This window comes from Magnolia sinica, chromosome 6 (assembly GCF_029962835.1).
Source record: "Magnolia sinica isolate HGM2019 chromosome 6, MsV1, whole genome shotgun sequence".
Lineage (NCBI taxonomy): Eukaryota > Viridiplantae > Streptophyta > Magnoliopsida > Magnoliales > Magnoliaceae > Magnolia > Magnolia sinica.
Window position 1 is genome coordinate 74,232,574 of NC_080578.1, and position 15,948 is coordinate 74,248,521.

The following is a 15,948-nucleotide window of genomic DNA, read 5'->3' on the forward strand; positions in this document are numbered from 1 at the left end:
TAGGGTTGTGAACAAGTTTTTGGCGCCGTTGCTGGGGACTGACAGTTGCGTTTTTCTGAGATTGACTAGTTTTAGAATTAGGTTAAGATTAATGTTTTCTAATTTTAGGTTTAGGTTTTTTCTGTTTTATTTTTAGAAACTAACCTAACTTTCCAATTTTGTAGGACCCTGATATAGACTTTATAAATTGGTAATCTCTTTCTAATTTTTCTACTTTTTCTATTTTTAGGATTGAGGTTTTATTTTATATTTTTAGAAACTTTCTATTTTCGATTTTTAGATGTTTTTCCTTTTAAGAAACTAGTTTACTTTATATTTTAGGAACTTTCTAATTTTAGACTTTCTATTTTTAGAAACTGACTTGTTTTGTTTTGTTTTGCAGGATTTTAACTTAGGAACTTCTAATTTGGTAACTTCTTTCCAACTTTTTTCTCTTTATTTCTAGATTTATATTTCTTTTCTTCCTTTTTAGGTTTATGTTAGAATCTGAGATTGAGGCTACGAGTGTTTCATGCCCAAGTGGGTCCGTGACAACACTCGACGTCTCTCGACTGAAGGAGGATTGGTTGAAGGGTTAACTATCCATTGCAGAACTAGACACCACTCGAGATCCCCGGAGTTAATTGAGGTTATGGCTGCAAATCAACTGACCAATCAACTAGAGGGACAACCTCAATCTTGGGTTGGGGAAGTTCAGGATGAGAATGAGGTGCATTAAGCACTCCCACATCGTACTTTACGAGATTATTTACAACCCGTGGGGGTGAACACGCCCTCATGCATGGTTTTTCCAGAGAATATGAGACACATGGATATCAAGCCAGGGGTGATCCAACTCCTTCTAAAATTTCATGTGCTTGAGTAAGAAAATCCATATTTACATCTGAAAGAGTTTGATGTGATCATAGCCACTTTATACTTTCCTAACGTGTCTGATGACACGATCAGGTTGAAACTCTTTCATTTTTCTTTGAAAGAGAAAGCTAAGACGTGGTTACATTCACTATGTCCTCGATCTATTGGTAGATGGAATGACATGACAAGGGAGTTCATAAAGAAAAATTTCCCATACCATAAGACGCACACCCTTAGAAAGTCGATCATGAACTTCACCCAAAAGGAAGATGAAACATTCTTCCAATGTTGGGAGCGGTTTAAGGATCTTGTCAGTTCATGCCCATAACATGGTTTTAAAATGTGGCACATCACAAACTTTTTCTATGATGGACTGACATCTCCCATGCGCCAATTAGTCGAGATGATGTGTAATGGGGAATTCATGAATAAAAGTGTCGATGAGGTGTGGGATTACTTTGATAAGCTTGTTGAAAACACACAATCATGGGACATCTCCCCAAAACCAAGCACCATGTCTAGGCCGACTCAATCCAAGGAAAGGAGTGGAATGTATCTCCTAAAAGAGGATGATGATATCAGTACTAAAGTGGCTAATCTTACCAGGAAACTCGAGGCCAGGGGATTAAAGAAGGAGAAGGCTAAGGAAACTGTTTGTGGTATTTGTGCTTGCAACATTCACACAACTGAAAATTGTCCAACAATGCCTGCCTTTCAAGAAGTGTTGAATGAGCAATCCAATGCCATGAATAATTACCAAAGACCTTTCAATGGACCTACCCCCAATACATTTAATCCTAGTTGGAGAAATCCTCCAAACTTCAGTGGAGGAATGGACAAACTGCTACCCCTCAAGGTTTTTTCAATCAAATTCCAAATCAAGAGAAACCTCAAGAGGACCCAGTTCTAAAACATCTTCAAAACCAAGAGCTTTTTAATCAGGGTATGCTATAAGCCTTTCAAGACGTCACAAAGGCCATACAAGGACTTAAAGCTAAAAGTGAGATTGGGAATAAGGGGAGCCTCCCAGCTCAACCTCTTCCCAATCGAAAACCATAATATGAAGTTAGCAACCCAAGCTCTTCAAATCAGATGGAGCATGCTAAATCTATCACCACTCTTAGGAGTGGGAAGACCATTGACAAAACCATTCCGGTTAGGGCTAACAAACCTAAAGACCCGGAAGAGGACAACGATGATAGATCTAGCACTACTCTACCAAAGTTAGACTCAGAACTTCAAGGGAAGCCGATTGTTCCATTTTCTCAACGGTTGGTTGCACCAAAACCTCTCTCTAACTCTCAGGACTTCTAGAGGTGTTAAAATAAGTGAATGTCAATATTCCTCTACTTGATGCGGTTAAACAAATATCTTTATATGCCAAATTTCTGAAAGACTTGTGTACAACTAAAAGGCGGCAAAATATTCAAAAGAAAATCTTCTTAACTGAGTAAGTGAGTGCCAGCCTAAAGCAAGATGTGCCACAGAAATTCAAGGATCCTTGTAGCCCAATCATACCTTGTGTAATCGGGAACTACCGAATTGAGCACGCACTTCTTGACTTAGAAGCGAGCGTAAATCTGATTCCCTACTCTGTGTATAAACAGTTAGGTTTGGATGAATTAAAACCCACCATAACCACATTACAACTCGCTGATCGCTTTGTTTGTGTACCGAGAGGGATAATTGAGGATGTATTGGTCCAGGTTGACAGATTCTACTACCCTGTAAATTTTATCATCCTGGATACTGAGCCCATCAGTAACATGAGCACTCAGATTTCCGTCATTCTTAGTCGCCCATTCCTTGCCACTTCAAGCACAATTATTAATTGCAGGAATGGAGTTATGAATGTCTTTTGGGAATATGACATTGGAGTTGAACATCTTTTTCAATACAGGTAGACGGTTAGAGGATGACGACGATTTCCATGACATTAACATGATTGAATCTTTTGTGAAAGATAGAACACTTTTGACTTTATCCTCTGATCCTCTAGAGACATGCCTGGCCCACTCCCATGATTTTGATGATGACATGATTAGGGAGATGAAAGCTATGCTTGATATTGTGCCAGTACTTGAAGTTAACCGGTGGAGGCCACAATTTGAAGAGTTGCCCCAAACTGATGAAGTGCCTCTACTGTCTAACCTCAAGCCACCGAAGCTTGACCTAAAACCTTTGCCCTCTAATTTGAAATATGTCTATTTAGGTCAAGATGAAACATACCCGGTGGTGATTTCTTCCCACCTTGAACAAGAACAAGAAAATATGCTCATATCTACTCTCATCGAGCATAAGGGAGCCTTTGGATGGACGATTGCGGACCTAAAGGGAATTGACCCTTTGATTTGTACTCACCGCATTTATGTTGAGGATAATGCGAAGACCTCTCGACAATCACAACGTAGCCTAAATCCAAACATGAAGGAAGTGGTTAAGGCCGAGGTTCTTAAACTATTAGATGTGGTTATCATGTACTCTATATCCAATAGTCAATGAGTGAGTCCAACTCAGATGGTTCCTAAGAAGTTTAGAATCACCATCGTAGCCAATGCCAACAATGAACTCGTGCCAACTAGAGTTACTATTGGTTGGAGAACATGCATTGACTACATGAAATTGAATACCGTCATGACGAAGGACCACTTCCCTTTGCCCTTTATTGATTAAATCTTGGAAAGGCTAGCTGGTCATTCCTATTACTTTTTCCTTGACAGATATTCTGGCTACAACCAAATAGAGATAGCCCTTGAAGATCAAGAAAAGATCACGTTTACATGTCCCTACGACACCTTTGCTTATCGAAGGATGCCATTCGGACTATGTAATGCCCCCGCCACTTTTCAGCGATGCATAATGAGTATTTTTCTTACATGGTGGGGCAATATCAAGAGGTCTTAATGGACGACTTCTCTGTCTTCGGTCCATCTTTTAGCGATTGCTTAGAGAATCTTAAATGTGTGCTAAAAAGATGTGAAGAAAAGAATTTGGTACTCAATTAGGAGAAGTGTTATTTCATGGTTCGTAAGGAAATTGTCCTTGGATATATTATCTTGTCCAAAGGAATCGATGTAGATAAGGAAAAAAATAATCTTATCTCTAACCTACCTCCACCTAAGAACATATGAGACGTGCGATCCTTCTTAGGATATGCCGGTTTTTATAGAAGATTCATAAAGGACTTTAGTTTCCTCTCTCATCCTTTATGTAATTTACTTCAAAAGGATGCACCATACGAGTGGACCGAGCATTGCTAGGAAGCTTTCACCAAGCTTAAGGGCATGTTAACCACTACACCTATCATGTAGCCACTCGACTGGAGTCTTCCTTTTGAACTTATGTCTGACGTGTCAGATTATGATCTTGGGGCGGTATTAGGCCAGAGAAAAGAAAAGAAGCCTTACGTTATTCATTATGCACGTAGAACTCTAAATCCTTCCCAAGTGAACTACTCAACTACGGAAAAGGAACTCTTAGCCGTAGTATTCGCTTTGGACAAATTTAGGTCCTACCTGATAAGATCCAAGATCGTCGTATACATAGATCATGCAGCGCTTAAGTATCTTCTTTCTAAGAATGATGCTAAGCCCCGCCTGATTAGACGAATCCTCCTGCTTCAAGAATTTGATTTGGAAATAAAGGATAAAAAGTGAGTAGAGAACGTAGTAGTTGACCATCTTTCTCGCCTAGATCTCCCTAATTCCCTTGATATGACATATATAAATGACATGTTCCCTAACGAACAATTGTTTAAAGTCTCTTAGTCACCTTGATTTGCTGATATTGCTAACTATCTTGCCACAGGTTTCACAGCGACACATTGGACTGTGCAAAATAAGATGAAAATTTTCACCGACGTGCGCAAATTCTTTTGGGATGATCCGTATTTGTTTAAATATTACCTAGACTAAATCTTAAGGAGATTTGTACCAGACAATGAATATCAAAATGTCATCTCCTTCTGTCACTCACAGGCCTGTGGTGGTCACTTTTCTGTTAAAAAGACCACAACCAAGATTCTGCAGTGTGGGTTTTACTGGCCCACTATATTCAGGGACACTTATGAGTTTTGCAAAACTTGTGAGCGTTGTCAGAAATTGAGAGCATTGTTGTAACATATCGAAAAAATCCGTACAAGGATCCGAGTACCACCTCAGGCAGAAATCACCCAGGACCAAAACTTTTAGAAATTAGGTTAATGTTAGCAAGTGCTAAACTAGAGTATTTTTGAAATTAGCACTAATCACTTTAAATATGATTTGCAAGACCCAAACCATGTAGAATCATTGATGCTACGTTACCCTAAAATCTAGAATCCATCCCTAAACTCGGTTGCTCTCATGAGTACATCAACACTTCGTATCGGACCTAGACCGCACGTCGAAAGTCCGATTACCCCGAAACTATATGGATATGACTGCATTACTGGACTTGACAACCCCCTCGAAAATCAAGTCTTAATTGTGTCTAGAAATGCACAACTTGAGCCTGGAGCAAAGTGTGTGAGAAACGTGAAAATATTTAGAAATAAAATCTGAATTTAAGTAATTTGAGTCTTGTCGCTTGCAGGCCAAATATAAGGATTCAGACCGTCAGAATCTGACCCAAATACACCCTCAGATCAGGAGAAATGTCCCACACATGTCGGTGTACTTGTGGCCCTGATCGAGTGACCGTGACCGTTGAACTGAAACTGGTCCGCCACGGCTGATCTGTAAATCTAATCGGAACGAAAACTCTGCCTGACCTAGATCTATGGTCAGGGAGCTTAAGTCCGACCGCACATGGAAAAGGGGCCACCAGAAGTGCTTCGTTGGATCGAAACAGTCCATATTTGGATATAACTTAAGTATACCTTGGCCCTGGGGCCTTTCCCATCAAACCTGGGCCTATATAAGGACCTTAAACCCTCTCTCTCTCACCCCATACGAATTTGAGAAAACCCTAGGAGAGAGAGAAGAGAAAAGAGAAGGGAAAAGAGAGAAAGTGAGAGTGAGAGTTGGAGATTCTTCCTGGGATCCGATCCCACTACTCCATGCACTCAACCGCCATTCCTGTATCGCTATACAGGCGATTCTGACTCCATACTTAGGTAAGAAAACCTAACCCTAACTTGTCTTAGGGTTTTCATCTAGCGTATTAGATGAATTAGCTAACCTATTCCCTGTTATAGGTTATTGTGGTGCCGTGGACAAGACTTAACTTTTAAAACTGAGTTCGCTACAAGTCTATCGGCGAAAGGTGCGGACTATAAAAGTATAGGTTATGGTTTTCAAGGCTTTCAATGTCGGTTAATGGTTGATTACTGATGAGGGTGCTATTTCACATGCCAAATGCGATGTTTGTTTTGCATTTAAGATATATATGAACTTATGGAGTTTAGGGTATTCCATGTATTTGTAGAAAGGGTCGTATACGTATGGAATTTGAACATGTGTTTGCCATGATTAATTGTCATGTGGTTATGCTAGTTGTATGTGTAACAACTCCTTGGCGAAAGGATTTGCCCTAAGGCGTGCTATCACCAACATACATAATGTATGTTGGAATATGTAGTCTAAGTGTTTGTAGAAATGTCTGAATGAACAAATGTGTAATAAACTGTACTTTATATGGGCATTGAGAAGAGATTCTCAACTATCTTAACGATGTGTATGATTTCCTCCATGTAACTTACATTCTTGTCTGTTTTACTTAGGGATTACATATGCGTGAATTCTTATTTAAGTTGAAATCCATCAAATGCTCACATGCTTGTATGATTGGAATTGTTGATCCATTACTGTTCGGATTAGCTTGTATGATTATCTGTTATAATTGAATGTGTTTGGGACTATGAAATAGTCCAGGCAATCGGTAACAGGTTCTGATTTGGTGGCTGAGGTTGTCTCGCTACATAGGACGTGATCGATGAATCCGAGCGGTACTTGGGATGTTGGCAGTGGTTAGGCCACACGTAGTGCTTACGCACTTCATGTCGATTAACTCAACGTGTGCTCATACTAGTCGAGCTCGTCAAGTAACCCGATTGACCCGATGTATGTTCACCATGTATGGACACTACTGCTTGAATCTAAGGTACCAAACTCACCAGTGAAAATCCCTTAAAACCTTAGTACCTCGATTCGCTAAGACTCATGAGCCGGGCATGGTGGTATGAGACACCATGGTCGAGCTGTCGGCCTACATTTGGGTGACGAGCCTCCCCGTAGTGACCAGTGAGTAACCCAGACTTGTGAGCCGAATACGGTGGTATGAGACATTGTATTCGAGCTATCGGCCTACACTGATAAGGTGACGAGCCCTTTGTAGTGACCTCGAGCGTACACTAAAACTGCGTAGAGGCGACGAGCCCTTACATAGCAACAGGAGTACATTAGGCCTGCACTGATAAGGTGATGAGCCCTTTGCAGCAACCTAGAACTATATCATCGTAAGAGATTTACTAGGATTGACGACCCTAGATTGGATCATCGTTTGAGAATTGATATAAGGGAGGTACCTTAGCTTCCCAATCCTACTGTATGAAAAGGACTAATAAGAACTTGGTAATCACATTCATGCACCGCACTGCATGTGCCGTTTGGCATTAGGCAGAGCACTGAGGAAGTGACTGACATGCACGACCATTAGATGAAGATCGCAGATGGAGTGTAGGCGAGGGCATGCATCATTTATTCATACCATTCTTGCTTTAATCAGAGTACTTAGGAATGTTTGATTGTATTGCTTTATTATTACTGCTTGACTGAATTGATAACATGTTAACCTTTGCTTTATTGTTCCACCGAGTTGATCACTCACTCCCACATTACGGGACGGTGTTGTACACACCAATCAGACTCTGTCTTAACTGCAGATGGAGACCCGACTGATGAGGTGGAGGCAGACTTTGTCGACGATGAGGATGCCTTCTCATATATGCAGTTTTCAAGCGGGTTCGTATAGACCATTCTGATCGGCGGGGCTTCAGGGTTATATTTGTAGTGGACTATTACATTTTTGACATTTTATAATTTAAAACAATACATGTAATTATTGACCTAGCAATGTGTACATACTTTGGAGACTTATACTGGTTTATAAAGTTATACATATTTGAGTAAGTCTTCTGATTGTGTATTACAACTGTTCTTGGATTATGTTTTGCTAATTTGGCTTAATCTTATTCATATTTTATGCATTAATATAGACAACATTTAATCATCATTAAATATGTTGCATAAGTGATGCGTTGGAACTCGGGAGTTGGACTTCTACTCGACCCCGATTTTCAGGGTGTTATAATTGTCCCGTCGAAATAAAATGCCCTTGAACCCCATCCTTATCATAGAAGCATTTGATTGCTAGGGCATTGATTTCATGGGACCATTCTCCAAATCCTTTGAAAATCTATATATTTTGCTCGCTGTAGACTATGTCACTAAATGGGTCGAAGTGATTCCGTGCCGGAACAATGACCATCGAACGGTCATTAAGTTCTTAAAAGAGAACATCCTTTCCTAGTTCGGAATGCCTCGAGCTATCATTAGTGATGGAGGTTTACATTTTTGTAATAGGCCATTCACGAATTTTATGAAGAAATATGACATCTCTTATAAGGTGAGCAATCCATACCACCCACAAACAAGTGGACAAGCTGAGATTTTCAATAGGAAGATCAAGCACATTTTGGAGAAAACAGTTAACCCTGATCGAAAGGATTGGTCAATCCGATTGACCGATACTTTATGGGCTTATCATACTGCATTTAAAACACCTATTGGAATGTCTCCCTTTAGACTTGTCTATGGGAAAGCTTTCCACTTGCCTGTGGAGTTGGAACATAGAGCCTATTGGGCGATCAAAAGTCTGAACTTTAATCTGGACAATGCTGGCTCGCCACGTAAACTTCAGTTGAATGAACTCGAAGAAATCTGGAATGATACGTACGAGAACTTGAGAATATACATAGACAGGATGATGGCGTTTCATGACCAACACATTCTTCGAAAATCATTCACGCCAGGTCAAAATGTCCTTTTGTATAATTCTCAGTTACATCTCTTTCCGGGTAAGCTCCGATCTCTTTGGACCAGCCCTTTCACTGTTATCAATGTTTATCCTCATAGGGCTGTCGAGATTTGGAATCCAAATAATGACAATAAGTTTAAAGTAAATGAACATCGACTAAAGCCATTTATTGAGAAATTTGATTCAGAGGACATGTCCATACCTCTGACTGATCTTGTGTACCAGGATTGATCTCCTAGTCTGATAGAGGTATAGGTAGGTTTATTGCTTTCATAAGACTAGGGTAGTTTGCTTTATATCATTCTAGAATAGTCAGTTTTATGCTGTTAGGATAGTTTGCTTTGTGTTGGTTTAACTCTTGTGCTGACCCATTCTTATGCTGAGATCCTTTTGGAAAAGCCTCTTGATTTCTTCCTCAGGTACTACTTTTCCATCACTTCTCCTTCATTTTCGTTGTCTCATGTGCATTGCATGTTTATATCTTTTACATTGAGGATAATGTAGATTTTAGGTTGGGGATGGGGATTAGGTTACCTAATCAGTGTTTTCTCAGTCTTGAGCAAAAATTGTGAAAATTTTTGATTTTTTTTTCTAAAAATTTTGTGAATTCGAGTGATTTTGAAGGAAATTCTTGATTTAAAACTATAAGATACTTAATGTTGATGATTTATGACTCTTGAATTCAATTACCTGTTAAATTTCATAGTTAAGTTCGAATTATTAATCCATGATTAGAAGTTTTAAACAATGATTGAGTCACAATTTCACATGTCACATCTAGCTTACACATTAAGGTTCAGTTCGATATTGAATTATTAACTTGGTGATCATTAAGCATGGAAGGAACCAACTTGGGGAATTTGTCCATCACGTTCAATAATAAATAAAAAAAAGAAAGAAAGAAAGAATACCCAACTAAAAAACAGTTGCCATCGAAGACAACTACCTATTAAAGATCTTTAAAAAGGTTGACACAGCATGAAGCTATCGATGGAAAAATCAAAAGTTGGAAGAATTAAAAGGCTAAATTGTAAGGCAAATTTTGGTTTAGGTTGGGTTATCCGGAATGCTCCTTTTAATTATCAATGTTATCATGAAAATTGACGATTGGATCTTTAATTGTGATAAGTCAAGGTTACACTCTGTACCTACGAAACTTAATGTTTAGAATTGTTCTAATTGATGGATTAATACTTTGAACTTGGCCATGAAATTTACCATGCGCTTGAGTTTAGGAGAAAGTAATCTCAACATTGATGTATCTTAGAATCCTATTATCTGGACTGTTTTTCAAGAAACCACTTTAGTTTACACAAATTATCCTGTGGTTCTCAAATTATTTTTCGCATATGTTGCTTGGAACTAGTAAAATGTTGGTTGGGGATTGTGTTGAGGGTCAAATATTGCATGTTTAACCCTAGTTATTACCTGGTTTTATACACATGATAATGCTTAATGCTCTAATTTAATCACGTTTGTGTTGCAAGGTGAATTTAGGAGCTTGGATTAAAAATGGTACTAAAGGCATAGATTTGATGGTCAAAAATCACCAAGGCAAGGGATGAATTTTAGGAGACCAAGATTGAAGAATTCACATGCCAAAGATTTAAGACAATCAAGTGATTGAAGATAAAGAAGCCTGAGAATCATCCTGAATGCAAGATCATAGGGTTCCCACCATCCGTTTGGCACGAAACTTTATATCCGGCTTGAGGATCATAAAGTAACCATACACGTAAAATTTCAACTATTAGATCTTTGTGAAAGTGGTCCAACGAAAAGATAAGCCATAAATCACCGATTTGAGGCCCACCTGATCTCTGGATATGCCTCAGTTTTGGACTCCACTCCTTAAATTAGATGGGAAGACGGATGGACGGTGTGGATTTGCTAAAACATCATAGCGGGCCACACCCTGCATTGTGCGCATGCACATCAGGAGTGTACCCGCTGTCACCGAACCAGTGAAATCGGTCAACAGATCGTTGACCGACCGAATTTGGAAATTTCAAATTCCCACCCGTGTAATAGCGAACAGAGACTTGCGGATGGGTCCTTGTGGGCCACCATCTTAACTCAATGGTCCGATCCAGACCATCTATTAGAATCCCACGGACCATCTGAGCAAGACCTAAGTGACAAAATTCCAAGAGATAGTGAGGATCGGATTTCAACAGTTCAAACGCAAGATGGATGGTAGATAAAAGATCCAGTGTGCCGCATTAACGGATGACCAAAAATATACATTTTCGACCAGAATCTTGAGCCACATCTAATGGACGGAGTGGATTTCTCCTTTGACTCTGATTATGGGCCCCACCAAGCATCAGCGTAAATCGAGTTTCGCAGCCTGCGCACGTTCGTGAAAGCCGGATGATCCGACATGATGGGACACCAAACAGGGGACCAAGATGATGATCCAGGCCATCAAAAATGTGGAGAGGAGGATTTTGACTCTCCCTGTGTGTTCAGATCTCATGGACCGTAAGATCCTTCATCTCGAATCCAAATCAAACGCAAGCCGTTTTGTGTTTTTGCTACGTAAAACAGAGATTGCACGTCCGATTCTTTTGTGAAGTGGATTGTGTAAAGAAGGTCAGTGACCGACCTAGCATCTCCTTGATGTTATAAAAGGAGGAGAAAAGACGAGGAAAAAGGGGAGGAATGTGTGGAGCAAAGGACGTGAAGAGGAGAGAGAACTTGAAAACGGCTAATTTTAAAGAGTTTTTTTTTCTTCTCTTTCTTTGGTTGTTTATTTATGTCTTTTTAAGCGATTTTTAGTTAATCATGGTTGTGATTGGCTAAACCTCTTAGCTAGGGCTAAGAGGTGAAGCTTGTAGCATGATTGGGTGTTTCTATGGCTTTAATTCATATTTACGTTGAACTGACTTTGATTTTGGTTTGATTATAAGGAATATTCATAGTTTTTAATGGTTTGTTGTGACTTAAATTACAATGGATCTGCGATAGCTTTGGGTATGTTCTTTTTATTATTGTGATTGTGAAATTAGGAACCCTGTTGTTCACCATCGTCCCCTGGGCATGGTTGAATGATGGAATCCTTTCTAACGTTCATAATTCTCCCAGATTGGTTGTGGATTGGTAAATTTTGTTGTTTGCTTTGTCTCATGGGCATGGTTTTGTGATGGGATCAATTCTAATTCTCATACCTATCATTTATTGAAAACTTGATCAAATGAAGTTCAAAATTGAATTTTAATAAATTATCTTTCAATTGGATGAAGATGAGACTCTGATTCCAGTTGTGTTCTTGAATCAAGCATAGATCTCCCTGATCTCTACAAGTGGATCCTTGGAAACCCTAGTTTCCCACCTTTGAATTTTAGAAGTTTTAGTTACTTAATTTACAATTATTTTCTTACATTCTCTAATTTAGATTACATCTTCTTGTAGTTCTAATTCTGGTTACTTTCAGAATACGTACAAGGTTCAGTCCCTGTGGATTCGACCTCGGTCTTACTGAGATTATTACTACATCACGACCCTACACTTGGGGTTGTGAACAACTATCGACCTTAATCTGAGCAAGATTCATCCTGGGCCCGACCAAGGCTCGGTCGGCAACAAAGACCTTAGCCTGGTTTGGATCAACGCCCAGGTAGTAACACGGCATCAACTCAACAACGATGACAAAAGTTGAAAACGCTATCTTACTAGGTCAGCTCAAGCATATGAAAGTTGACACAGAAAAATTGAAAGAACACTTTTTTCATTGATAAAGACCCAAAGGCCTGTTTACATCGGCTTTACATTGACTACAAAATTCAAGGTTATACAATAGAGGATGACCAAGAACCTAAAGAGGAAGAAGGAGGAGCCTCCCGGTGTGCTTGAAATGCCTGAAGCCAAAAAGTTCGGACTCTCGGTGTGCTTGAAGTGCTTAAAACCGAGAAGCTTTGCAAAATTAACTTCAAAACTCAGTCGCCGCCTCAAAGGCCGTCTGCGAAGCCACCTCGGGAGCTGCCTTAGGTGTCGCTTCATCACCCGCCCATCAGAGCTTGACTTGCGCTTGTCAAAGGCAGAGAGATCCGAGCAAAGGACCCACTATCGAGCAAGGGCTAACTCTTCGGGACGACTGAGAAAGCAAAAGGGAAAACAAGGCGCGCAAACAATATGAGCCGATTGATAAAGGACGACCCATCATTGAAATATAAATCTGGCATAGAAAAGGCTCGGGGAATGAGGGAATGAGTCGACTTTGGGTTGGCCGTCTCCTAGCTTCCATATACGCAGAACCACCGATCCCTCCAGTGTTTGTTGGAGGAAGGAGAGTTGGTTATCAGGGGACCGTCGGTATTTTGCCAAGTGGAGAAGTAGTACTAGCCAGGTTGGGAAGTGTTGGGTCTCACCTGATACAGGTGAAGGAACTCCTCCACCGTCAGATCGGGCTATTCTTGCTCAGCCCATAGAACTGCGTAGCCGAACAAGTCTCTCTACCCGTTCGGAGTTAGCTGCCTTGGGACCAAGCCGAGGTAGGCTAGAAGACGCCGAACGATCCCCTGGAGCGAAAACCGCAGGACGCACTAAAGGGCAACTTGGAAGACCACCATTGCTCCCTTAGGAGGTCGGTTTGGAAGATCCTCCGTCGAGGGAAGCCCAAAGATTATAGACTTGGGAATATGGTACCTGAACCTGATCTGGATCAAATCATCAGTGGTCAGAGTTGAAGGGACAGGTCCCTTTGGATCCTCCTTGCCCACACCATCATCATCATCAGGAGGGTTACTTGCCTTGGCAACCCAGTCGGTTGCTGAAGACGCACTGGGCTTTGACACGTGAGAGGCCTTCTCTTCTTTGGACGATAAGTCCAGCGCCCTAGCGGTGGGTGCCCTTGCAGCAGGCATTGGTCTCTGTGCTGGAGACCTCTCCTCCACTCTCTTGGAGGACGAATACTGAAAAGCAGCATCCGCCATTACCACCAGTGGCGAAGGTGGGTTCGACATTACCCAGAGGCGACTGCTCACCTCACTGTCGCTACGAGACATCCCCTCTAGCAAGCTCCTTGACCTAGACATCAAAATCAAATGGAAAGGGGGAAGAGATGGAGCTCATCGGGGACAAAAATGATGGAAAGGTAGCAGATGGCGGAAGACACGATTGCCGGAGCACATTTAGGGAAGAAGGAGAAGAAAGAGAGAGGGCGAAAAAACCAAAGGGAAGAGCCCTAGAACGCTAGGGCTCTCCTTAAATAGCTGTGCCACATGGCAGTGACTTAATAACGCATCAATTCCACACTGTATGGACATCCCATCATTTCCCCCATCGCGCCACATGTTGCAACTACACGCATTGCCTGTCCAGATAATCATTCGCCACGCCACGCGTCGTCGCCCTATTGGCCGGTCACTGAAACGACGGCTCAGTGCCCATGTGACCTCGAGCCATGCAATGACACATAAGGAACGATGCCTCGACTACCATGCTGGCCACCTCGCTTTGCATTAATGACTATGCAGCCTGGCTCGGTCCAACATAACCCAACCGAATGACGGTTGAGCTTACTTTCTGAGCTTGCTCGAAAAGCAAGGGGGGCTCACTGTTGGGGGAAAATATACAAGTTCGAAAGTTGGCTTATGGAATGGACCAATTCTTTTGAAACGACTCGGACCCATTATGGTCCGAGCCTGGTACGACCCCCAAATGCAAGAGTGGGCTGACCACCAAAAATGGTAACGCTAACACGAGCGCCCTGAAAGCTGAAAAGGGGCCCGAAAGACTGACCTAGTTCGTGGGTTGGCGAAGGGTCGATTAAGGATCGACCATAGCTCGACCAAAGATCAGTCATAAATCGACCATAGCTCGGTTACAGGCTGATTGTAGGTCAGCTATAGATCGGTCACAGGACGATCACAGACCAGCCATAGCTCAGTCATAGATCAGCCATAGATCGGTCGAAGATTGGATATAAAATGATCATAGACCGGCCATAGCCCGGTCACAGATCTATCATGATCCAGAACAATTTCCTCGGAAGGGTCAGGGCATCTTGAAAGATCTCAAAGCTTGAGTTACAAGGAGGGCCGAGTCATCCAAAATGGCTCCCGACCCAGATCCGACCCAAAATCGAGCCAACGTCCGAAGAATCTTACGAATCCTGAAGATCTCTTTTAAGATCTTGAAGAAGATAAGATCAGATCCCGATTTTTTTGAGATCCTAAAATCTTGGAAAGATCCCATATCATATTAAATCTCCAATGCAATCGGAGAGAGTCCTCGTACTGTGGATTTCTCTCTTCCCTATAAAATAGGGATGCGCTTCACCAAAAAGGTACGTTCACAAAAAACCCTATTCACCCATTGGTCTCTTTTCTGGAGATCCTTCTTAGACCATGAGCCTGACTTAGGCATTAGAGAATCCCCTGAACGAACCAGGGCCTCCTTTGTCTCTCACCTTTACTTGTGTAGGTTCAAGGGAAAGACGCGTAGAAGGTTCGCTGGAAAACTACATCAACATCTACCATCCAAGCTACTAGATTTATTTTTCCTATTATGCCTTGGGCTAACATTATTTAGTTTAAAGGTAATATCCCAAAGCACTCTTTCATGGCTTGGACGACTTTTTTGGAAAAATTAAAAACTAAGCATATAATGCGTAAACTTGGAATTATTTCAACTGCTTCTTGCTTGTTTCACTAATTTTCTATTGTGACTAGCGACCACTTCTCTTTTGAATGTTCTCATTCTTCTTGGATCTAGGAGTAGCTTCATCTTAAGATGAATTGCCCCTATTTACCGGGTTTACCTCTTTTACAATTTGTTTGTTAGTTTGTGGAAATCCCTGGAGACTCAATTGATATGCTAATTAGCAGGCTTTGTTTTCCCTCTTTGGCTTGGCACATTTGGAAGGAAAGAAATAATCGTATTTTTAATCATAAGCTCCTCCCTAAGAATATCCTCAAATTTATTTTGGAGAACATTAGAGTCAGAATTATCTTTCTCCTAGGCAATAACATTGCACTTCATGCTTCAGGGCCAATTTTTGTTGTTTGGGATTTCCCAACCCCTTACTCCCTGGTCCACTAGACCACCTTTCGAGTGGACAAGTCTGCAGACTCT

At 41.1% G+C, this 15,948-nt stretch overlaps 1 non-coding gene across 1 annotated transcript; it reads right to left on the reverse strand.

Moving 5' to 3' along the window:
- Positions 1–1,084: 1,084 nt before the first annotated feature.
- Positions 1,085–1,191, reverse strand: LOC131250319 (small nucleolar RNA R71). Its single transcript, XR_009173242.1, has one exon. It is a non-coding gene; the product is annotated as a small nucleolar RNA R71 (small nucleolar RNA).
- Positions 1,192–15,948: the final 14,757 nt, after the last annotated feature.